The 26,811-nt window shown below is 30.1% G+C and overlaps 1 protein-coding gene across 3 annotated transcripts in view; it reads right to left on the bottom strand.

The window, feature by feature from the left end:
- Window positions 1-22,302, bottom strand: part of LOC119613767 (protein numb) — a 31,867-nt gene extending 9,565 nt beyond the window's left edge. The window contains exon 1 of one of the 3 annotated variants that reach the window (XM_037969801.1): window positions 22,268-22,302. The gene's annotated coding sequence lies outside the window, so the exon portion shown is untranslated. Of the gene's footprint in view, window positions 1-17,904; window positions 18,519-22,267 lie in introns of those variants that run through there. The other 2 variants (XM_037969799.1, XM_037969800.1) reach the window with 2 other exon arrangements.
- Between the last annotated feature and the right edge of the window lie 4,509 nt (window positions 22,303-26,811).

Raw genomic sequence — 26,811 nt, 5'->3', positions numbered from 1 at the left:
ATAGTCTAGTCTATAGTCTAGTCTATAGTCTAGTCTATAGTCTAGTCTATAGTCTAGTCTATAGTCTAGTCTATAGTCTAGTCTATAGTCTAGTCTATAGTCTAGTCTATAGTCTAGTCTATAGTCTAGTCTATAGTCTAGTCTATAGTCTAGTCTATAGTCTAGTCTATAGTCTAGTCTATAGTCTAGTCTATAGTCTAGTCTATAGTCTAGTCTATAGTCTAGTCTATAGTCTAGTCTATAGTCTAGTCTATAGTCTAGTCTATAGTCTAGTCTATAGTCTAGTCTATAGTCTAGTCTATAGTCTAGTCTATAGTCTAGTCTATAGTCTAGTCTATAGTCTAGTCTATAGTCTAGTCTATAGTCTAGTCTATAGTCTAGTCTATAGTCTAGTCTATAGTCTAGTCTATAGTCTAGTCTATAGTCTAGTCTATAGTCTAGTCTATAGTCTAGTCTATAGTCTAGTCTATAGTCTAGTCTATAGTCTAGTCTATAGTCTAGTCTATAGTCTAGTCTATAGTCTAGTCTATAGTCTAGTCTATAGTCTAGTCTATAGTCTAGTCTATAGTCTAGTCTATAGTCTAGTCTATAGTCTAGTCTATAGTCTAGTCTATAGTCTAGTCTATAGTCTAGTCTATAGTCTAGTCTATAGTCTAGTCTATAGTCTAGTCTATAGTCTAGTCTATAGTCTAGTCTATAGTCTAGTCTATAGTCTAGTCTATAGTCTAGTCTATAGTCTAGTCTATAGTCTAGTCTATAGTCTAGTCTATAGTCTAGTCTATAGTCTAGTCTATAGTCTAGTCTATAGTCTAGTCTATAGTCTAGTCTATAGTCTAGTCTATAGTCTAGTCTATAGTCTAGTCTATAGTCTAGTCTATAGTCTAGTCTATAGTCTAGTCTATAGTCTAGTCTATAGTCTAGTCTATAGTCTAGTCTATAGTCTAGTCTATAGTCTAGTCTATAGTCTAGTCTATATCTAGTCTATAGTCTAGTCTATAGTCTAGTCTATAGTCTAGTCTATAGTCTAGTCTATAGTCTAGTCTATAGTCTAGTCTATAGTCTATCTATAGTCTAGTCTATAGTCTAGTCTATAGTCTGGTCTATAGTCTAGTCTATAGTCTAGTCATAGTCTAGTCTATAGTCTAGTCTATAGTCTAGTCTATAGTCTAGTCTATAGTCTAGTCTATAGTCTAGTCTATAGTCTAGTCTATAGTCTAATCTATAGTCTAGTCTATAGTCTAGTCTATAGTCTAGTCTATAGTCTAGTCTATAGTCTAGTCTATAGTCTAGTCTATAGTCTAGTCTATAGTCTAGTCTATAGTCTAGTCTATAGTCTAGTCTATAGTCTATCTATAGTCTATAGTCTAGTCTATAGTCTAGTCTATAGTCTAGTCTATAATCTAGTCAATATTCTAGTCTTGGCTATAGTTAAGTCTATATTCTGGACTATGCATGGACTAGAATACTAGCCATTAATCTGGACCATTGTCTGTTGTTCCATACTTGCAATAAGCATTCTAACTGTAAAAAAACAGAATTTAAATATTAAATTTTTTTATAAACCACAAGTTTCTGTCTGAGATTTAAGACCCACTCTCTTTTATAACAAACACACACAAATTAATACTCTCTTATATACAAAAAAATCTCAAAATAAAACCTGAAACCTGTTTCCGCCAGCCATAACTGCAGCTTTTTAATTCTGCTACACGTGCATGTGTTTGTAAGTAGTTGTTAGAATATCTGATTGAAGTTTAAGTTTTTTTTTTTTTTTAGGTGAATTCAAGGAAAATACCTTTTATAGAAAACGTAATGGAATGTGCTGGAGATTTACACGCACACACACGCCACAAACCGAAAGGGCGTGGGCTTTTTAACAAGTTTTAAAAGAAAACGTTAAGAGATTCTAAAATTTTCTCAACACTTTCTTTTCTAATTATGTATCTTAAAACTACGCACCTTAAGTTAGTAGCCACAACTTAAAAACAATTATTTGCTTAAATCTTATTATTTAAGCAAAATAATAAAGACCTTAGAAATTACTGTAAATTACAGCTTTTATAACTTTTTAAAAGTATTCTCTCTATCTGGTGTTTACTTTTAGTCAGTTAATGTTTTTGAATTCAATTCATGGTTTGGTTTGTCAGTTGGTTAGATTGACAATTTGATGTACAAGTGTTTGGTTACAGTTTTATGGGTATGATTTAAAATAAAACTCAACAAAGGGTCATTCAACCGTATTTTTAAGTAAGTTATAATAAAAAGGGTTACCAAAGCTTTTGGAAACATACATACATATGTAAGTAATTTAAAAAAATATATTTACTTGAAAAAACTTAAAACTCATTGCTTTTTTTTAAACATTTCCTTTTATTTACAAGGGAAGTAATGGTCAGTTTTGATTTTTATTTCTTTACAATTTTTATTAATTTTCTCACACTATCAATCTTACACAAATTCTTTCTAATTTGTTAGGTTGTATTTATTTGATTTGTTCTTCAACAAAAAAAATGTTTTTAGAGAAGAACTCTTAATTGCCTACACGATTGCTGTATTGTTAATGAATAAAATTCGAAAAAAAACTCACAATTCAATTAACCCTCATAATGTGTTTGTTTAATATAACAACAGTAAATAAATTTTAGAAATTCACGCCTGTTGTAATTAAAGTTGGATTGTCGATGATGATCGAACAACGACAATATCATGATGACAGTGGGAAATTGTGACAGAAACATAAAAGTAGTGAACATTTCGGAACTATTTAGGTAATCATGGTACAAATAAACAATTAGAGCATGTTTAATGGTGGGAATTTCTAAATTCACAAAATGGTACTTTTTTAAAAAGATACCAAAAGTACCTAAAATGGATATGATGTCAAAATAAGCAGCATTTAACTAGAACTTATCTGAACTAGAACTGAACTGAATTAGAACTAGAACTGAACTAGAACAGAACTAGAACTGAACTAGAACTGAACTAGAACTGAACTAGAACTGAACTAGAACTGAACTAGAACTGAACTAAAACTGAACTAGAACTGAACTGGAACTGAACTAGAACTGAACTAAAACTGAACAAGAACTGAACTGAACTGAACTAGAACTGAACTAGAACTGAACTAGAATTGAACTAGAACTGAACTACAACTGAACTACAACTGAACTAGAACTGAACTACAACTGAACTAGAACTAAACTGAACTGAACTAGAACTAAACTGTACTATAACTGAACTTGAACTAAACTGAACTAGAACTGAACTAGAACTGAACTAGAACTGAACTAGAACTGAACTGAACTAGAACTGAACTAGAACTGAACTAGAACTGAACAAGAACTGAACTAGAACTGAACTAGAACTGAACTAGAACTGAACTAGAACTGAACTAGAACTGAACTAGAACTGAACTAGAACTGAACTAGAACTGAACTAGAACTGAACTAGAACTGAACTAGAACTGAACTAGAACTGAACTAGAACTGAACTAGAACTGAACTAGAACTGAACTAGAACTGAACTAGAACTGAACTAGAACTGAACTAGAACTGAACTAGAACTGAACTAGAACTGAACTAGAACTGAACTAGAACTGAACTAGAACTGAACTAGAACTGAACTAGAACTGAACTAGAACTGAGCTAGAACTGAACTAGAACTGAACTAGAACTGAACTAGAACTGAACTAGAACTGAACTAGAACTGAACTAGAACTGAACTAGAACTAAACTGAACTAGAACTCAACTAGAACTAGCACTTTCTATTATTAAGCCATAAATGGCACTTTAATGAAAAAAGTACCAAAAAATGGTATCAAATTGAAAACGGTATTTTTTATAAACGGCCTAAATTGAAAAAAAAATATCTGGTTTTCAACTAATTATAATTTAGCTGCGACTTTCCCATACTTTTGCATCATGAGATATCATTAGATTTTCCTGATTTCTTATTGACAGCTGTCCTTGCAATACCTACATACTCAAGCTGATGTCCTATTTTCAGCATCATCATTAGCAAAAAAAATTCTCCTAAGCTAATAATTATAAATACCAATAGTTTTTAAAAAGTATGCTAAGAACCCCATAATTAAAATTATGCACAATAAATGTAAATAACACCCCAAAAAATACCAACACAGAAATGCAAGCAAGGACATGACAGAATGCACCCTGTTCTCTAAGGATAATAGAAAACCATAGTAATAATAATTTGTATTCAAAAGGTGTTGCATAGCAGCATGGTAAGGAATGCTTAGGGTGCCTGGTTCTTCTTCATTGAAATGAAAATATAAAGCGTGTGAAATATTTAGGTAAGCAGAGTAAAATACTAGCTTACCCAACTTTTATTAAGGACACTACTGTTACTTTTATTTTGTGAATGCAATAATAATACAAAAAGGATTCTTTAAGAAATTTTAAAAGATTTCAAAGATTTTTATAAGATGAGAAAAAACCCATGAGTTTGAAAAACAAATAAGAACATTTTTCCTTTTTCTAAAAAAGAAGAGTATTAGGCAATAAATAAAAGTATAAAAACTAACCCTTAAAAAAGGATTTAAGAACAAAAGTACCACAAGAAATGACTTAACTATAAGAAAGAGTTCTGGATTTGCAAAATAAAAGCAAGTTTTATTTTCAGCAACAAATTTTAAAAAAGAATTTTACAATTTCTTTAGTTTCTGGCTTATTATAATCTAAATATAAATTACCTTTCATTTTTTTCTGTCATTATTAAAATTTCTTCCCACTATATGTAAAAACTATAACAAAAAAAATACTATTACAGGATGTTAAGTTTTAATATTATTCCCACACTTTTTTTGTTGTTGTTGCTACTGTTGTTTTGTGGGTTCTTAATATGGTAGTTGCTGTTAAATTCTAGCATTTAATACTTTTATAACTATAACAAGACCCAGCAAATTAAAAATTCCTTTACATCCTTAACTACTACACAACCTACAACACAATAACAACAACAAACTACTTTTAAACTTTCCAACGACCACTTTTTTCCAACGTGAACTAACTTATAGGTGTGTGAACCTAACTTTTATATAAATACGAGTGAATGAGTGAGTTTGTCTTAGTATGTGTGTGAAATTATTCTTTATCCTTTTTATAAGCGTTTTAAATATGTATATAGTTTTTTCAATATGAAAATAATTTCTTTTTTTAAATAGTGGTGGTTTGTCGTTTATAATGTTTTTTCTGTTATTTGGTCTTGAACATGTTGGGGGGAGTTTAGAAAAAAAAAACTGTCAAACTGACTGTTAAAGAAACGTGAGAATTTTTTAATTCCTTGCTTTTTTAAATCATGCATTTGATAATAATGTTAGTTAAAAAAAGTTTCAGTTGAATAACATTTTTTAATATTGGCTTTAGTCCTAGATAGGAGTTATGATTTCAGCATTACTCTAAACTTTACTTTTCACTATAGTTCTACTTCAGTTCAGTTCTAGTTCTGTTCTAGTTCAGTTCTCGTTCAGTTCTAGTTCAGTTCTAGTTCAGTTCTAGTTCAGTACTAGTTCAGTTCTAGTTCAGTTCTAGTTCAGTTCTAGTTCAGTTCTAGTTCAGTTCTAGTTCAGTTCTAGTTCAGTTCTAGTTCAGTTCTAGTTCAGTTCTAGTTCAGTTCTAGTTCAGTTCTAGTTCAGTTCTAGTTCAGTTCTAGTTCAGTTCTAGTTCAGTTCTAGTTCAGTTCTAGTTCAGTTCTAGTTCAGTTCTAGTTCAGTTCTAGTTCAGTTCTAGTTCAGTTCTAGTTCAGTTCTAGTTCAGTTCTAGTTCAGTTCTAGTTCAGTTCTAGTTCAGTTCTAGTTCAGTTCTAGTTCCTAGTTCAGTTCTAGTTCAGTTCTAGTTCAGTTCTAGTTCAGTTCTAGTTCAGTTCTAGTTCAGTTCTAGTTCAGTTCTAGTTCAGTTCTAGTTCAGTTCTAGTTCAGTTCTAGTTCAGTTCTAGTTCAGTTCTAGTTCAGTTCTAGTTCAGTTCTAGTTCAGTTCTAGTTCAGTTCTAGTTCAGTTCTAGTTCAGTTCTAGTTCAGTTCTAGTTCAGTTCTAGTTCAGTTCTAGTTCAGTTCTAGTTCAGTTCTCGTTCAGTTCTAGTTCTAGTTCAGTTCTAGTTCAGTTCTAGTTCAGTTCTAGTTCAGTTCTAGTTCAGTTCTAGTTCAGTTCTAGTTCAGTTCTAGTTCAGTTCTAGTTCAGTTCTAGTTCAGTTCTAGTTCAGTTCTAGTTCAGTTCTAGTTCAGTTCTAGTTCAGTTCTAGTTCAGTTCTAGTTCAGTTCTAGTTCAGTTCTAGTTCAGTTCTAGTTCAGTTCTAGTTCAGTTCTAGTTCAGTTCTAGTTCAGTTCTAGTTCAGTTCTAGTTCAGTTCTAGTTCAGTTCTAGTTCAGTTCTAGTTCAGTTCTAGTTCAGTTCTAGTTCAGTTCTAGTTCTAGTTCAGTTCTAGTTCAGTTTTAGTTCAGTTCTAGTTCAGTTCTAGTTCAGTTCTAGTTCAGTTCTAGTTCAGTCTAAAATTTAATCTTTACTAAACCAAATTGTGTATATAATCTAATCCATAGTATTGTGTCTTTTGTCTACTATACAGAGTAGACTATAGTCTAGTCCGTAGACTTCACCATAGTCTTCAACAATCTAGCCGTTTTTGCGACTATTTTTTCAGTGTATTTTTAAATCCTCAAAAAAAACGCACTTTACTTTTTTCTTTCCAATTGTCATATTTTGTTTGTTAGTCAGCCAAACTAGAAAGTAGACAACATCTGCTAAAATTTATGAAAACGAATTTCTGCTTCGTTTTTTGAAAGGTTTTCAAAAAGAAACCATATGCATTTAAATAACACGTACCATGAAGAAATAGTCTGAAATAATGCATTTATCTCTTTTACTCATCTCTCTATTGTTTATGTCTCTTTCAACTAACTGCATTTAAACACAATATCCTGTCAGTTCAGGTAGTTTTTTTGTTGTTGTTGTTTAAGGAAACACTTTAAATAGAGAAAGAGAGAGCAACAGAAGCAGTAAAAGGAAATGCTGTTTTAAAAATTAAGGAACAAAAAAATTGTTTTCTTAAGGTTTGTTATTGAACATTTTCTTTCTTATTTTTGTGGCAAAGGAAACATCTGTCATTAAGAAAAGAAGTTGAAAAGAAAAAGAATAAAAGTCCTTATGATTTGTTTTACATACAATGTTACATGATTTTTTTAAGCACATGCCGCAAATTTTCTAAGATTTTAGAATTTCCTTATTTTACAAAATGAATAACATCAGCTGTGTTTGAAATAAATTGTTTTGATTTTTGTTAAAGATTGACTCATTGGCTTAAGTCAATTTAGAATTTATTTTAGTGAAAGCCTGTTTTAAATATTTATATAATTTATGTCTCGATATAAAATTTATTTATATTTTTATTTATGGTTTATTTTTTTTCACTTGTTTTCATATTTGTGTCTTACATAAACAAATTCCTAGAATATTGATTGGGTGTTAGGGTCTCAGAATTCGTTGTGTATGTGAGTGAGTGTGTGTGTGGCTTAAACGCTATTAAAATTATGTATGCATACCGCAAAAACCCATTAAATAGCAACAGGTTTTATACTTTTTCTAACTTTTTTAATATTTTGTAACTAATTCTTGCTTTAAGCCAAGAAATCAATAATTAACATAAAAATTAAAAAAAAAAAACAACAACATGAAAAGAATGTTGAAGTTGATATATTACAAAAAAAAACTAACGCCTAATCTTAAATTAGAAACAAAAAAATAATTAAACAAACAACAGTGGGGATAATTAAACAAACAACAGTGGGGATGGTGAGCAAATATTTGGAAAAAATTGATTTATTAATTGTTTATAGTTTAGTCGACATTTGACATTTTTATTCAGTAATCTTGACTATAGACCGGTCTATTATACAGTCTAGTATGTAGTCTATTGTAAATCATAATTGCCTAGTCTGTATTCAATTATTTATTTATTTTTTTTTTTTTGTCTTTAATATAGTCTATACTCTATTCTGTAGTCTGGTCTTATTTATAGTCTAGTCTATATTCGAGTCTGTATTTTAGTCTATAGTCTAGTCAATAGTCTTGTATACAGTCGAGTCGAACTAGAACTGAATGAGAAATAACCTAGAACTGAACTAGAACTGAATTAGAAATGAACTAGAAATAAACTAAAATTGAACTAGAATTGAATTAGAACTGAACTAGAACTGAACTAGAACTGAACTAACTGACTAACTGAACTAGAACTGAACTAGAACTGAACTAGAACTGAACTAGAACTGAACTAGAACTGAACTGAACTAGGAAACTGAACTAGAACTGAACTAGAACTGAACTAGAACTGAACTAGAACTGAACTAGAACTGAACTAGAACTGAACTAGAACTGAACTAGAACTGAACTAGAACTGAACTAGGAACTGAACTAGAACTGAACTGAACTAGAACTGAACTAGAACTGAACTAGAACTGAACTAGAACTGAAACTAGAACTGAACTAGAACTGAACTGACTGAACTAGAACTGAACTAGAAACTGAACTAGAACTGAACTAGAACTGAACTAGAACTGAACTAGAACTGAACTAGAACTGAACTAGAAACTGAACTAGACTGAACTAGAACTGAACTAGAACTGACTACTAGAACTAACTGAACTAGAACTGAACTGAACTAGAACTGAACTAGAACTGAACTAGAACTAGAACTGAACTAGAACTGAACTAGAACTGACAGAACTGAACTAACGAACTGAACTAGAACTGAACTAGAACTGAACTAGAACTGAACTAGAACTGACTAGAACTGAACTAAACTGAACTAGAACTGAACTAGAACTGAACTAGAACTGAACTAGAACTGAACTAGAACTGAACTAGAACTGAACTAGAACTGGACTAGAACTGAACTAGAACTGAACTAAAACTGAACTAGAACTGAACTAGAGCTCTAGTCCAAAGACTAGTCTATAGTCTTTTATATAATCTAGTCAAGACCCTAGTATATATTCTAGTTTATTGTCTAGTCTATAGTTTAGTCTATAGTGTAGTCTACAGACTAGTCTATAGTCTAGGTAGTCTATAGGCTAGTCTATAGTCTAGTCTATAGTCTAGTCATAGTCTAGTCTATAGTCTAGTCTATAGTCTAGTCTATAGTCTAGTCTATAGTCTAGTCTATAGTCTAGTCTATAGTCTAGTCTATAGTCTAGTCTATAGTCTAGTCTATAGTCTATAGTCTAGTCTATAGTCTAGTCTATAGTCTAGTCTATAGTCTAGTCTATAGTCTAGTCTATGTCTAGTCTATAGTCTAGTCTATAGTCTAATCTATAGTCTAGTCTATAGTCTAATCTATAGTCTAGTTTATAGTCCAGATTGGTTTTAAAACTTAAAATTCGGTTTTAAAATTAAAAAAAAAAATGTTAAAAATGTCGTGAGCGTGGAAAAATGCTCTTTAAACAGAACCTCTTTAATTAAAATAAGAATATTTACCTTTCTAATCAGTTTAATATTAAATAACAAATCTTTTTTTCGCTACGAGTGTTTTTTATTTATTTTACAAACAAAACAATATTATCTAAAAAGTATTTAACTTTTTTTCTCTGTTCAAGTATATTTAAGCAAAAATGTCAGCCTAAAGTATAAGGCTGACATTTTAGCAAATAAGCGCAAAATATATCGTTTTTACAGATTTAAGTATTAGAAAACTTTGCAAGTAAATATTTGTGACAGAGTTAGTAGCAACTAGACAATGTTATCATTTAGATAATGCAAATTATTATATAAATAAAAGCTGCTGGGGAAAAAAAGCATGCGTAATAAGTGTGTCATTATTTAAGCAGAATTTTATAAAATTTATAAAAAAAAGGATTATTTAAAATTTGGATGAAAATTTATAATTTGTTTAAAAATTATGTTTTATTAAATAATTACTTTTAATTTAGATAATTACATTTAAAATTTATAATTTAAACATTTCACTGGAGCATGCAGTAACAAACAATAACATGCTCTAGTTGTCATTTTTATGTTTTTTTTTTTGTGGAAAAAGAAAAACATAATTTTTGCTGTAAATTTAAATGGTATTCAAGCTGAAAATTGTTTTTATCATAGAAAATCATTTAAGAGAGAAATAAAATTATAAGAAAATCATTTGATGAGAGTTTGTTGACTTTGAAGTGTTAATTAAGTCATTTTGAAGATTTTTATTAGCTCGAAGGACCATTTTTGTTAAAAGCTCTGTTCTTAAAGTTATTAAAACTTGTTTATAAAACCAGCTCGTAGGACCATTCTTTAACCTAACTGCTAAAGTTTAGCTGTTTTAAGTTTTAAATCTCGTTATAGACTTAAACTACTGACTAATCATAATATTCCTTTCACTTTAACTAATTCTTATTACTTTCATTTATTATAAAATTGAAAGCTTATTTTAAATTTCTTTAATATCTTTGTTACCTTTAGCCAAATAGTATTTATTTCAATTATATTTAAGCACGTTTTGTTTTAACTCTAACCACTGCCAACTAGAAACCGCAAAAACATTATTTTTTTTACTTACTACTTAATATATAAAACAAAACTTTGTTTTAAATTTTATTTTGTATTTTTGCCATTTACAAAAATTTCCTCAGAAAATATAAACAAAGTTGTGAGCAGAGTGTTTTTTGCAACAATACAAAAATAAATTTTAAACCAAAATTGAGGTTAAGACCACAAGATTGTGAGTTTTTGTTACAACAACTAACCTTTTGGCTTGATGCTTGCTTTTTTTTCTGGGCAGTAGCTACTAGATTGAATGAAAATCAACATGTTTTTGGACAAAAAAAAACAGTAAAAGTACTTCATAGTTTGGCCGTTAGATTGTATAATCTGAACATTGGAAAGTAAACGTGTTTATGAAAAGTTAAAGTATCAAGTGCGAAGGACCATTTAAAAGGCAGGTTAGGAAATGTTAGGAATTAAAATGTAATGTCTACAAATTTTTATAAAAACTTGTATTTACATTATTCTCTACCCCGCCTTAAGCCTTTCTCATATTAAAAACCTTAACATAGGGCTCGAAGGACCCATTTCAAGACTATTTATAAATAATCACCATAGTTCAACTAAACTTTATCTTTAGCTTTAAAGTCCAATAAAATTTTCTAAAAAGCAATACAATTTTCTCAATTGCCTGCAATATCCATCTATAGCCCATAACAAAGTTCATAATGATAGTGATCTTAACTGGCTGGCTGGTTGATGAAGACAATCACTTGCACTTGTAGTATTTGAAAACTGGAACTAATGTCTACTGCTACCGACTAGCTAGCTAGCTGGCAATGAGTTCTGGACTTGAACAAAGACAACACATACAAACAAAAGTCAAGCAAAAAAATGAAGATAGAAAACCAGACACAGCAAAGGAAAAAACACAGGCAAATGTACTGTAAAGTTTAAACAAATTAAGAAGACATTCAAGCCAACCCAGAGGCAAGAGAAGAAAGGCAAATAGACAAACATTACTCCCATACTTGTAGATGATGGACCATTTGGAGCCAATCAACTCAACAAAGAATAAAACTATTATTAAATGTTTAGAAAGAAAAAATAAAAATAAATACTTTTTTTATAACTTATAGTAATTGCCCATAAAGTTAAGGGTTTGAACTGCAAGTTGAAGTTTGTATCTTTTTAAAGTTTGAGTTAAAAAAAAAACAGCAATAACTTGTAAATTCTTTTTATATACATAGTTTCTTAAGATCTCTTTTAATAAATGCCTGTCTAAATGGTAAAAACAGGTTTTGTTTTTGTTTGCTTTTTTTTCATGTTTCTTTATTTTTATAACGATGAATTTAACAAAATATTTCTATATCTGATTACGGTGAGATACATACAACTTAAGGGCAGGGATGGGAAAATGAAAAAAAAACAGAAACTAATATAGAATTCAACTAGAACAGAACTAGAACAGAACTAGAACAGAACTAGAACAGAACTAGAACAGAACTAACAGAACAGAACAGAACTAGAACAGAACTAGAACAGAACTAGAACAGAACTAGAACAGAACTAGAACAGAACTAGAACAGAACTAGAACAGAACTAGAACAGAACTAGAACAGAACTAGAACAGAACTAGAACAGAACTAGAACAGAACTAGAACAGAACTAGAACAGAACTAGAACAGAACTAGAACAGAACTAGAACAGAACTAGAACAACTAGAACAGAACTAGAACAGAACTAGAACAGAACTAGAACAGAACTAGAACAGAACTAGAACAGAACTAGAACAAACTAGAACAGAACTAGAACAGAACAGAACTAGAACAGAACTAGAACAGAACTAGAACAGAACTAGAACAGAACTAGAACAGAACTAGAACAGAACTAGAACAGAACTAGAACAGAACTAGAACAGAACTAGAACAGAACTAGAACAGAACTAGAACAGAACTAGAACAGAACTAGAACAGAACTAGAACAGAACTAGAACAGAACTAGAACAGAACTAGAACAGAACTAGAACAGAACAGAACAGAACTAGAACAGAAACTAGAACAGAAACTAGAACAGAACTAGAACAGAACTAGAACAGAACTAGAACAGAACTAGAACAGAAACTAGAACAGAACTAGAACAGAACTAGAACAGAACTAGAACAGAACTAGAACAGAACTAGAACAGAACTAGAACAGAACTAGAACAGAACTAGAACAGAACTAGAACAGAACTAGAACAGAACTAGAACAGAACTAGAACAGACTAGAACAGAACTAGAACAGAACTAGAACAGAACTAGAACAGAACTAGAACAGAACTAGAACAGAACTAGAACAGAACTAGAACAGAACTAGAACAGAACTAGAACAGAACTAGAACAGAACTAGAACAGAACTAGAAACAGAACTAGAAACAGAACTAGAACAGAACTAGAAAGGAACTAGAACAGAACTAGAACAGAACTAGAACAGAACTAGAATAGAACTAGAAAAGAACTAGAACTAGAACTAGAATAGAACTAGAACAGAACTAGAACAGAACTAGAACAGAACTAGAACAGAACTAGAACAGAACTAGAACAGAACTCGAACAGAACTAGAAACAGAACTAGAACAGAACAGAACAGAACTAGAACAGAACTAGAACAGAACTAGAACAGAACTAGAACAGAACTAGAACAGAACTAGAACAGAACTAGAACAGAAACTAGAACAGAAACTAGAACAGAACTAGAACAGAACTAGAACAGAACTAGAACAGGAACTAGAACAGAACTAGAACAGAACTAGAACAGAACTTAGAACAGAACTAGAACAGAACTAGAACAGAACTAGAACAGAACTAGAACAGAACTAGAACAGAACTAGAACAGAACTAGAACAGAACTAGAACAGAACTAGAACAGAACTAGAAAACAGAACTAGAACAGAACTAGAACAGAACTAGAACAGAACTAGAACAGAACTAGAACAGAACTAGTACAGAGCTAGAACAGAACTGGAACAAAACTAGAACACAACTAGAACTAGAACAGAACTAAACTAGAGCGGAAATAAAACTTAGCTCTAACTTAAAGTACTATTCTACTAATTCCTCCATCTCTGACTCATACAGAGTTTGTCTTACATGACTTTAGTACGGGTTTCATGCAACAGCATGCAGCTGTATTTGTTAGTTCTGGATACTTATACAATAGATTTGAAATACAATAAATATTTTATTTTCATCTTCTTCTTTGGCCGAATCTTCTGTTATTTCAGTTCTTTGTGTTTAAAAAAAAAAAAACTGCATTTAAATTTCAAAAGAAAAGGTGACCATTATATTGTAAACAAACACTAAGGTTTCTTTTGAAAATAAAGTTTTCAAAATTATTATCTAATAAAATCACTTAATAAATTCTCAAAAAATAAAAACAAATTTATGTCAAATTTCAATAAAGAGTTGAAAATTATTTACGTGTTTAACTCTTAGAAAAATCACAGGTAAATATTAGTTTAAAACTAATGACTAATACCCACATAAAAAGAGAATGAACAAGAAAAAAACCCTAGATTAAATACAGCTTAAAAGATACGTCAGCAATAAAAATTTGTAATTATGCATTTGGTGTATTTAACAGATACAAATATAATAAAGAGAAACAGGCAGACAAATGAACGGACAGACAGAAATTCAATGAGTTAGTTAGTTAGTCAATATAACTAACAATAAAACATGACATGTTTTATTGGTATGGGTAAGAGTGTAAAATATATATGTGTGTGTTTACATTAAAGCCATCTGTGTTAATGAGAACTTTGACTTGAAATTGCAAGGTTTCAATACTTATTTTTATTGTTGTTTTATTTGTAATTTTATTTTGTACTCTTTTTTTTGCAAATTGTATTTGTTTTTTAAAAATATTTGTTATTTTTGTAGTTTTTGTTACCTGTTGTAATTAATTGTTATACAACAAAAAACACATAAGCTAAATTAACCAACAAAGAATTAAATAAAAAAAAATCTAAATAAAGAGTATTAAAAGTTAAAATTCTATAGGAATTTCGAATTCTATTTCTATATAATTAAACTCAATACCTGTTTTTTCAAATATGTATAAAAAAATTGTTAACAGTTTTTTTTAATGTGTTCAAAAACGATGACTCAAAGCTTCAAAATGTGTTTGAGTGTCTGACCTAAAATCATTTAAATTATTAAGTTTTCTTTTTGGAATTTTGAGGAGTTAAAAAAAATTAAAATGAAAAAAGCTTGCTTTCATTTTCCTTTTAAACAAAACAGAAATGGTAACTGAAATAACAAATAACAAGTAAATAAATAAATAAATAAATAAAGAAAAAAAGAGCTTTAACTGCTTTTTGTAGCTAAAGAAAGAGAAAAATGTATTTAAGCCGCTGCTGCAGCAACCACACCAGCAGCCAGTATTAATGCAGTTTTTTTATTTAAGACCAAGTCGGAGTTATGACAAAAAAGAAACTGTGGGTGGGGGTAATAGTAATTTCGTAGCTATGACAAACTCTTTTACAAAGTTCTTGTGAGAAATCACTGCTAAAATATCTCTGTGACAAAAGCTTAAAATTAAAAGCGCAAAGCTTTAGGTTTTCACTGAATGTTTGGAAAGCTTTATTATGTCACTCTTTCACAAATACTAGTTTTAATATCGCATCTATGATAGAAATTTATCTTCGGAAACGTAAACTTCTTCATAATAATGTGGAAAAAGCTCTCTATATTTAAGAAGTAGAAGTCAGAGTTGGAAGAAGATCATTGTTATTTTTCTCTCTCTACTTGGAACAATATTAAGCTGATTTAGAAGATCGAGATTTTAATCCAAATTTCATGCAAACATCAAGGTTGAGAAATAAACTTTTCATCGAAAACTATAGAAGAACTAACACTATAGAGTAAAGCTCGCAACCATCTTTCTCCCTCTCTATCTAATTGGGCAATGAATAATAAGACTTCTGTTGATTATATTTATCAATGTTTACAACAAAATTTAGTCCAATATCGTGGCTTGAGAACTTCCTCTTTCTCAGAGACTTCAAAGTTTTCTTAATAGAATGAATAGTGGTGATATCTTCATCTCTTCCTTTCACTCTCTCTCTCTCTCTCTCTCTCTCTCTAATAAAAGCGAACTTTAGACCAACAGAAAAAAGCTCTCTTTGCTTTTACGTAAGCTGAAACAGATCTAGTTACCCTCTGACGATGTCTGCTTTAGACTCTTAAGTTGATAGTAGGAAAAACTCTCTGCCGTTACCAGTTTTAGAGTCCGAAGTTTAAATAAATGTCCGTAATTTGGGGCAAAATCAAGTTTGAAAGTTTTCTCCATGGAATGAATAGTGGTGATGTCTTACTATTTCCCTTTTCCTTTCACTCTCTCTCTCTCCGATAAAAGCATAACACGAACTTTAGATCAACAGAAAAAAGCTGTCTTTACTTTCACGTAAGCTGAAACAGATCTAGTCACTCTCTGACGATGTCTGCTTTAGACTCTTAAGTTGAGAGTAGGAAAAGCTCTCTGCCGTTACCAGTTTTAGAGTCTGAAGTTTAAATGTCCGTATTTTAAAGCAAAATCAAGTTTGAAAGTTTTCTCCATAAAAGAATAGTGGGCTTCCTCTCTCCCTTTCATTCACTCTCTCTTTTCTGATAAAAGCATAACATGAACTTTATACCAATATTAGGGAAAACGCTCTCTTTGCTTTCACGTAAGCTGAAACAAGTCTAGTCACTCTCTAACTATGTCTTTTGCTTTAGACTCTTAAGTTGAAAAGTAAAAAAGCTCATAAGAGAGTTCTCTGCCGATACCAGCTTTAGAGTTTGAAATCGAATTTTAAAGTGAATGTTATCTGCTGAAACTTCTCTCTCTCTCTCTGTCAAACTCTCTCTCTCTCTCCGCCAATGCCACTTTAAAGGCTAAAGTTTGGACGATCATTTTACCTAGGGTTTATATCGAAATTTGGTTCAAAATCGAAGTTGTAAAATAAGCTTTTGTTTAAAAAATTAGTTTTAATATCGAGGCATTCAAATAAACTTCTTCTTCAGAAACTATTTCTTCAAGGATGTTGATCAAAATTTTAAAATAATTAAGATCTTTCATTCTTTTAAAACTACGTTTTCAAGGATCCAGGGCGATGATTAAAATTTAAAATATTAATGATCATGATCTGAAAATTTTAAGCTCAAGATTCTGAGATTAAAGTTTAAAATATTTAAGATCAAGTTTATTTTTTCAGAAACTTTTTTTTCAAGAATCCAGATCGATAATCAAGATTTAATCAAGGATCATGAGCTTAAAATTTTGAGATCAAGGTTCTGGAATCAAAATTTTAATATTCAAGATCATAATTGAAAAGTTCTGAACAAAATTTAAGATCAAGATCTAAACACCTTTTATGATCATGATTAGATGTATTAGAGATCAAAATATGAACTCTTGAGATAAAGTTTAAAGCTTTTTGATAAAGTTTGGAATTATTTAAGATCTTAATTTGTATATTTGGAGATCATGGTTCTAGATCCATGACAATTAAGATTTGTGAAGAATATTTGAAATATTTAAGATCAAGATTTGAAAACGTTTTGTGATCATGATTTCAAATATTTAAGATTAAAATCGGAACATTTTCAGATTAAGGTGGGAAGAACTCTGAACAGATTTGATACGTTTAAGATCTAAATGTTTAAATTTAGAGATCAAGATTCTAGATCTATGATAATGAAGATGTGATATATTTAAAACAAAATATTTAAGATCTGCGATAAAATTAGAATCTAAACATTTTAAGAGTAAAATGGCAGAATTCTGAGCAGAATTTGAAATATTTAAGAATAAGATTTGAAGATTTTGAGATCATGTCTATTAATCTATTAAAGATCGTCATCTTTGATAGTAACAATCTAGATTGGGGCTAAGCTTTTATTTAAATTTAACCTGATTTTTTAGCTTCCCCCTTTGCAACAGGAAATCTCTCTTACCACCTAACCAATTTTCAATTTAATAAACAAGAAAAAATTTTAAAAATTCCAATGAATTCAAAACTTGTTTTTTATACATTTTTTTTCGAATAAAAATAAATACAAACAAGTAAGAGGAAGAAGAAGACGATGACAAAAAAAACAGAGTTTTGTATATAGACAAACTTTGAATACTCGCTTAGTTTATTTATTTTTTTTAGCTTTAGCTTTATTTTCAGTATTTGTAGCACATAAATATTTATCGGGGAGTAGTAAGAGTATAAAATACATATAAAATGGAATTCGAATAAAATACGCGTACAAAATGTTGTCTTTCTATACATTTTATGGTTTTTAAATTTATTGTGCATTTACGTTTTGTTAAATACATTCGTTTGTACGAAATAGAATATTATTTTTATATTATGTTTTAGCAATAATAATGCAGTTGTTATTGTTATTGTTGTTTTTAATTTACCATTTAAATCCAGAATTAAGGTTGGTTGGCTGTTTTTTGTTTTGTTGTTTATGTGGTGGTTGTCGGAGTTAATTATTTTTATCCAATTAATAATTATTTATATAGTTGTAGAGATTTGTTATTGTTATTTTGTTAATAATTTTAAAATTGAGCTTGCAATTCTAATAAATTTGTTCTATGAGTGAGTAATCCACAATTTTATTTATTCAGTTTTAATAATACACAATTATTTGTTATTGTTTTTTCATTTCATTCTATTGCAAAACTTTTCATTATTCTAATAAACTTTTTAGCAACAAAAAAACAAACGTTTTTAAATTAAATTTAAAATAATCGATATGTTAACGCGTTTTGTATTGAACTATAAAACTAAACCGCCTATTGAGGAAATTGAAAATACGGCAACAAAACACCTAAATTGATCGTTGAATCTATAAGTACAAATTGTTATTTTTTTTTTGTACTATATAAAACTGTAGATAAAAAAAGACCCTAAGAATACACGGCGGTATGTCAAGCTTTAGCGAGTTGAAAACCCTCTCGGTTAATACGTGCTCACGTTCTTTACGTTTCAGCGGCTGAAATAACTCTACTGTACTGTCGTTGGCAAAAGTGGACGGTTACATGAAATTTTACTCAACAGCAACTGAAAGCCAAGCAGACAGCTGTTGTTGGGTTTAAAGGAAAACAATACAATACAAAAACAATACCAGATACATAGATACAATATACAACATATACAGAACAACACACGTTTTAAGATACCAATACCACCACCGTCTGTCTACTAATACCTTTAAAGCCCTACCTAGTTTTACTCTTAAATCTCTATAAAAAACTCTTAAATCCTACAACTACTACTCTTATCACAACCCATAGATACTTAGCAAAAAGAAAAGACTAATACCATGACATTAATTACTATATGAAAAAGCATCTAGATAGTTTATTTTATAATAAAACATAATAATCTGACAAGTCATTAAACGTGTGCAATTCTAAGTTGAGATAAAAAAGAAGTTTTTTTTTTAAAAAGTCAAGATTTATTATATTTAACTTTACAAATCTTAATAATATTCTAATAAATTTAATAAAACAAAAACAAAAACTCTACTAGTTTTGTAAATTTCTTTAAATCTACAACAAGGTCTTTAAAATAACTCTTTTTTTTAGTAAAATAAAGTCATTTTTATACTCTTTTTAAGCAACAAATCATTCAAATGTCTCTCTTTAAAATTAAAATTTCTCTTGCTGCCAGGTAGTTAAATCTAGATTCTAGAATCTTTACCTATTGTTTATTTTTTTGAAATATATAACAATGCATACAGAAAAATTTTATAAATAAGAAGCTAGATATTGGTACTTTTAAAACATAAGATTGGATTAGTTTACCACCTTTAAAATTTTGTTTTAAGATTAAATGCAGTTTAGCAAAATTATCAGGAAATACATCAAATTACTGTCTATTACTTCTCTTAAATATTTGACAGACTATTGAAAGAGAGATCTAATATTTATTTTTAACAGGGAAGCATAAAACTAAATGTTATTTTTTATTAAATTTACAGTATTCTGGAACTAAAACAGAATTATAACTGAAACTACAACTGAACAAGAACTGAACTATATCTATATTAACTAGAACTGAACTTGAACTGAACTTGAACTGAACTAGAACAGAACTAGAACTGAACTAAAACTGAACTAGAACAGAACTGGAACAGAACTAGAAGAGAACTAGAAAATAACTAGAACAGAACTAGAATAGAACTAGAACAGAACTAGAAAATAACTAGAACAAAACTAGAACTGAACTCGAACTGAACTAGAACAGAACTAGAACAGAACTAGAACAGAACTAGAACAGAACCAGACCAGAACAGAACTAGAACAGAACTAGAACAGAACTAGAACAGAAATAGAGCAGAACTAGAACAGAACTAGAACAGAACTAGAACAGAACTAGAACAGAACTAGAACAGAACTAGAACAGAACTAGAACAGAACAGAACTAGAACAGAACTAGAACAGAACTAGAACAGAACTAGAACAGAACTAGAACAGAACTAGAACAGAACTAGAATAGAACTAGAACAGAACTAGAACAGAACTAGAACAGAACTAGAACAGAACTAGAACAGAACTAGAACAGAACTAGAACAGAACTAGAACAGAACTAGAACAGAACTAGAACAGAACTAGAACAGAACTAGAACAGGACTAGAACATAACTAGAACAGAACTAGAACAGAACTAAAACAGAACTAGAACAGAACTAGAACTGAACTAGAACTGAACTAGAACTGAACTAGAACTGAACTAGAACTGAACTAGAACTGAACTAGAACTGAACTAGAACTGAACTAGAACAGAACTAGAACAGAACTAGAACAGAACTAGAACAAAACTAGAACAAAACTAGAACAGAACTAGAACAGAACTAGAACAGAACTTGAACAGAACTTGAACAGATCTAAAACAGAACTAGAACAGAACTAGAACAGAACTAGATCAGAACTAGAACAGAACTAGAACAGAACTAGATCAGAACTAGAACAGAACTAGAACAGAACTAGAACAGATCTAGAACAGAACTAGAACAGAACTAGAACAGAACTAGATCAGAACTAGAACAGAACTAGAACAGAACTTGAACAGAACTAAAACAGAACTAAAACAGAACTAGAACATAACTAGAACATAACTAGAACATAACTAGAACAGAACTAGAACAAAACTAGAACAAAACTAGAACAGAACTTGAACAGAACTAAAACAGAACTAGAGCAGAACTAGAACAGAACTAGAACAGAACTAGAACAGAACTAGAACAGAACTAGAACAGAACTAGAACAGAACTAGAACAGAACTAGAACAGAACTAGAACAGAACTAGAACAAAGCTAGAACAGAACTAGAACAGAGCTAGAACAGAACTAGAACAGAACTAGAACAGAACTAGAACAGAACTAGAACAGAACTAGAACAAAACTAGAACAGAACTTGAACAGAACTTGAACAGAACTAAAACAGAACTAGAACTGAACTAGAACAGAACTAGATCAGAACTAGAACAGAACTAGAACAGAACTAGATCAGAACTAGAACAGAACTAGAACAGAACTAGAACAGAACTAGAACAGAACTAGAACTGAACTAGAACTGAACTAGAACTGAACTAGAACTGAACTAGAACTAGAACTAGAACAGAACTAGAACAGAACTAGAACAGAACTAGAACTGAACTAGAACTGAACTAAACTGAACTAGAACTGAAGTAGAACTGAACTAGAACTGAATTAGAACTGAACTAGAACTGAACTAGAACTGAACTAGAACTGAACTAGAACTGAACTAGAACTGAACTAGAACTGAACTAGAACTGAACTAGAACTGAACTAGAACTGAACTAGAACTGAACTAGAACTGAACTAGAACTGAACTAGAACTGAACTAGAACTGAACTAGAACTGAACTAGAACTGAACTAGAACTGAACTAGAACTGAACTAGAACTGAACTAGAACTGAACTAGAACTGAACTAGAACTGAACTAGAACTGAACTAGAACTGAACTAGAACTGAACTAGAACTGAACTAAAACTGAACTAGAACTGAACTAAAACTGAAGTAGAACTGAACTAGAACTGAATTAGAACTGAATTAGAACTGAATTAGAACTGAACTAGAACTGAACTTTAAATATTTCAATGTAGAAAATAAAAGTTATAATTTTTCACAATATAATTAATCACCAGTATTTTACAAATATACATGCTATATTTTAAACCATCACTGTATGTTTGTCTTCTTTTATATTTTTATTGTTTAACCGTGTGTCATATGGAGACAGTTTGATTTTAGTAAACAAGCAAATAGATAAGATATTTAACCACAGATAAAAATAACTGAAGAGAATTATAATGAAATGTAAAGAGTGTTTCGAATTTAAGAGAGAGACATTTTTAATTTTCTCTTAACAGCCGATGTTTACCTTTAGGAAATAGTTCGTTTAAAATTACAAGCTTCATACATATGTTTGTCATCAATAATAGATTACAAATGTTCGTAAAGTATTTTATAATTTCGTCGTTCGTTCTATGAAAACGTAGCTGATTTTTGGCTTTTCATAAATCCATTTGGATAGTATTACAGATTGTCAATTTCAAACGATGATAGTTTTTTTTTCTTTGGATAAGATCACTTGATAATGCAGAAGATTTCGTCACACGTTACAAATAAAAACTCTTACCTTAAGGTGATGTTTTCAGGTAATATTTATAATTATTTTAATATTTTAACACTTGTTTCTCTTTTAGTTTTTGAAAATATACATTTTTCATTAAATTTTTTTCATACACTTACCTTATATTACTGAAAATTTCCTACTGGGATCTGTAATTAAAACAAGAAAAAGAGAACAAATTAATATTTATATATGGCAATGCTTTTTTTATAGAAATCTCTCTTAAAGTATACTCTTAAATTACGTGCTAACAAAGAGTAGGATGGGAAAATATCGGTAACATAAAAATTAGCCATTATTCAAATATGTTATTCGTAGTAAGTATTATTGTCATATATTTATACTTTTTGAAAATATTTAAACATTGAAAATTCTCACAAGTCATTAATAATGGTCAAGGCTTTAGAAAACCAATTACTTGAGTGAAGTATTGGTTTCTGCTTAAAGACTTGGTAAAATTAAAAATAACTTTAACAGAAGAAGTTCATAATTAACATTGTAAAAATAAAGCTTTATTGAATTAAAATAAGGATATAACTTAACCACATGATATTAAAGTAATTTTAGAAGAGATAACTTTAACTAATACATATCACAAGGGTGGATTAAACTAAATCCGACCACTTAACCGCAAAAGAAACTTTAATGAAAATAACTATAAAAAATGATACAAAAAAATCTTATGACACATTAATGACTAATAACATTCTGATCTAATAATGAAACTTGATCTAATAAGGATTAAAGTAAACAATTCACAACCGGTATCACCATCAACACCACCACCATCCATCCACCCAACAACCACTCATTAAAACATTCTAAACGCCCTTATCATTGCTTTATAATCCGCTAAATTTGTATCATTTATTCTCACATTAGGGATGATCGCTTGACAAAGTGTTTTCAAGTAGTTCTTAAAGTGTAAACGATTTGTATGCAATTTAAAAATAACATTAGTATTTTTTAAGTGTTTTTTAATTGCTTTGTTGTTTTTATTAGAAAAATGCAAAAAAATGTGGTTCGTAAAAAATTGGTTTGTAATAATATTTGTGTTATTGCTGCTGATTGGCTATTGTTTTTCTAGGTAAATTTTTGTTGGGAAAAATTTGTCTGTTTGTTTGCTTGACAGAGTTCTAGTTCAGTTCTAGTTCAATTCTAGTTCAGTTCTAGTTCAGTTCTAGTTCAGTTCTAGTTCAGTTCTAGTTCATTTCTAGTTCATTTCTAGTTCATTTCTAGTTCATTTCTAGTTCAGTTCTAGTTCTAGTTCAGTTCTAGTTCTAGTTCAGTTCTAGTTCAGTTCTAGTTCAGTTCTAGTTCAGTTCTAGTTCAGTTCTAGTTCTAGTTCTAGTTCAGTTCTAGTTCAGTTCTAGTTCAGTTCTAGTTCAGTTCTAGTTCAGTTCTAGTTCAGTTCTAGTTCAGTTCTAGTTCAGTTCTAGTTCAGTTCTAGTTCAGTTCCAGTTCAGTTCTAGTTCAGTTCTAGTTCAGTTCTAGTTCAGTTCTTTCAGTTCTAGTTCAGTTCTAGTTCAGTTCTAGTTCAGTTCTAGTTCAGTTCTAGTTCAGTTCTAGTTCAGTTCTAGTCCATTTCTAGTTCAGTTCTAGTTCAGTTCTAGTTCAGTTCTAGTTCAGTTCCAGTTCAGTTCTAGTTCAGTTCTAGTTCAGTTCTAGTTCAGTTCTAGTTCAGTTCTAGTTCAGTTCTAGTTCAGTTCTAGTTCAGTTCTAGTTCAGTTCTAGTTCAGTTCAAGTTCAGTTCTAGTTCAGTTCTAGTTCAGTTCTAGTTCAGTTCTAGTTCAGTTCTAGTTCAGTTCTAGTTCAGTTCTACTTCAGTTCTACTTCAGTTCTAGTTCAGTTCTAGTTCAGTTCTAGTTCAGTTCTAGTTCAGTTCTAGTTCAGTTCTAGTTCAGTTCTAGTTCAGTTCTAGTTCAGTTCTAGTTCAGTTCTAGTTCAGTTCTAGTTCAGTTCTAGTTCAGTTCTAGTTCAGTTCTAGTTCAGTTCTAGTTCAGTTCTAGTTCAGTTCTAGTTCAGTTCTAGTTCAGTTCTAGTTCAGTTCTAGTTCAGTTCTAGTTCAGTTCAAGAGGGTTTCTTCAGCTATAATTTAGTTTCTTATTGTTCATTAAATTCATTTTAAAATTAGAAATCAATTTCTTAATTAAGACATTTGTCTTTATCATTGAACAATAAAGACAAAGTAAACTTTATTAATAGAAATCTAAAAAAAAAGTATTACCTCAACTCAATCGAAAAATGCATTTAATGTGCTAACATTATGAATGAATTAGTGAGTTATGGTCATAAATGATCACCCAAGCGTTTCTATATTTCATTCATTCTTTTATTCTATTCTTCTAAAATAAAATTTAATAAAAGATTTCAACTCATATGTCGCTGTTACATTATAAGTTAAGACTATGTCTAGTGTACTCATCTTACTACCTCAAACAATACAATATGTTGTAGCTTTAATATTTATGTTGCAACATATGTTTTAGTTCCACAACCTAATACCACCTCTTCCTCTCTCAACAGAGATAATTGATCCAATAAGACAACTTCGCTGTCACCCACGTTTAGACAATTCAACTGAAATTGTAACACACAACAAATAGACTTCCTCACGTATGTACTTTTTGATTATATACCAGTCACACATGAGAACTTTTTCTGACAAGATTTTCCTTCTTTTGTCAATTTTGTTACAATGTTTGATATTAAACTGGTGATTTAATTTTTTTTTTTTTTTTGGGTCTAGTTTATTCTGTAGTTGTTGTTGCAATGAAAGCTTGTAAAAAGCAAAATCTGTGAAAAGTGGTTGAAACATAATGACAATATTCCCATGATCTTAGTTAGAGCTGTTGTTGTTAGTTGCCTCAATGTGTCATATTATTTCAATATTCTAATCATACGAAGCAAATTTACGGACGGGAAATAAACCAACACGTGTGAGTGTGTTGTTGCAAAGGCAGATAAGGTTAAATATTGTTTATTGACTCAATCAAATTGGGCAAAATGTTTTAACCCTTAGGGTGGTTGCTTGATTTGGTTATCAACATTTTGTTAAGTCTCACTTTTAGACTTAATTTATTTTAATTTAAATAAAAGGTATATTTTAAAATGTTTTTTTAACTTATGAAATTTGGTTCAACTTAAGTTCCCTTTTATAGAAAATAAGATCCGATTTTGGAACTTAACTAAAACTGGATTTAAATGAAAATGACATTTTATTGCTTATGTTTTATCCTAGACCTTTTAAGATTTTTTGGAAATAACACCATTTCATTATTGATTGACTATGTTCAACATTACATCCCATCAAATTTTTAACACTTTACATACAAATTAATAAAACATTAACTGCACTTGGTTCACCGTCCAAATAACTTTTTCCAAAACCTCAAAACAACTTCCCACACGAACACGCGTCCAAATCAAAGTTCCCAAGTGAAAATGTGAAAACTTCTATTCCCGTGGGAGTAAAGAAAAAAATCACAGAGCATATTAAACTTTTTTCCAAGCCACATTATAACTTTAAGGACATGTCCAAAACAGAAATTAGTGTAACGGGTGTGAAGACGAAAAGCATAAACATTTAGGATAATGAGCTACAAACCTTAGGATAACAGTAACACGCGCACAAAAGTGTGTCTACTACACATACACAACAAACAAGATACAATAGAACTACACAACCTATAACATAGATCAGCCTAAACACACCCCCTTAGGGCAGAGCTTATGGAGTATTAAGACTTTAATGGTATTTGTTCAAAAAATATAAAATTTTATTAAATATCCATTCACCACACATTATGAATTTGTTGCTTTAGTATCTGCAGTTTAGTGCAGTTTTATATTTTTAATATATAGAAACAATGGCAGAGGCCAAAGCCCCAAAACGTGTCATAAAATAATGAGTAAAATTTTGCTTAAGAACTAATTTTAACGAATATAATTAAAAATCTAATCAATGAAATATACAAATATAATTATTCAAAAAAATCCTTTAAAAAGTTGCATAATTATTAAACAAATAGAATTTAATTTCCTCAACAGAATAGCTGTCAAATTTTATTACTTTTTTAATGTTTGTATGATAATTGAAATCAATTTTAAACGATCAATATCCTGATTTTATAACTACTGCGTCCTGTTGCCAAGTTCAAAACACTTATCATTGCAAGAAATTAAAAAAATGTAAAAGAAAAACCAATTTTAGTTTTATAACACAGTGGCGCTACAAAGTGGTAATATAAGATTGATGTGATGAGTACTTTTTACACACACACACACCCAACACAAACTTTCTGAAAACGGAAGTCAATGATGCAACATTTAGCTTTTGTTTTCATAAATAGTATGTAGTTGTATTACCTCTTGTGTGTGTGTGTGTATATTTGCAAAAGTCTGTATAGATGTATGACACACCTTGTGGCAATGAATTTCCTGTTTTAGTACTTCTAGTATTTGGTTGGGTTTCGTATCAAGAAGAAGTCTTATAAATGTTGCTTCTTCTATTACTACTTATTTATTTTTTTCACATTTTTTTTTTTTTTTGGTTTGGTTTTTATTTGTGAGCTTAATTCAAAGTAGATTGTTAAAACAGTTTGATGTTGCAATATGTAGGATTATCTTACTATACCCACACTTTTACACAAACATACAATCA

This window comes from Lucilia sericata, unplaced genomic scaffold (genome assembly GCF_015586225.1).
Source record: "Lucilia sericata isolate MDLA Ls3-8-SP2 unplaced genomic scaffold, ASM1558622v1 Contig002298F_arrow, whole genome shotgun sequence".
Taxonomy (NCBI): domain Eukaryota; kingdom Metazoa; phylum Arthropoda; class Insecta; order Diptera; family Calliphoridae; genus Lucilia; species Lucilia sericata.
The sequence above is the reverse complement of the archived record's forward strand: the minus strand, read 5'-3'. Positions and strand labels throughout refer to the sequence as shown.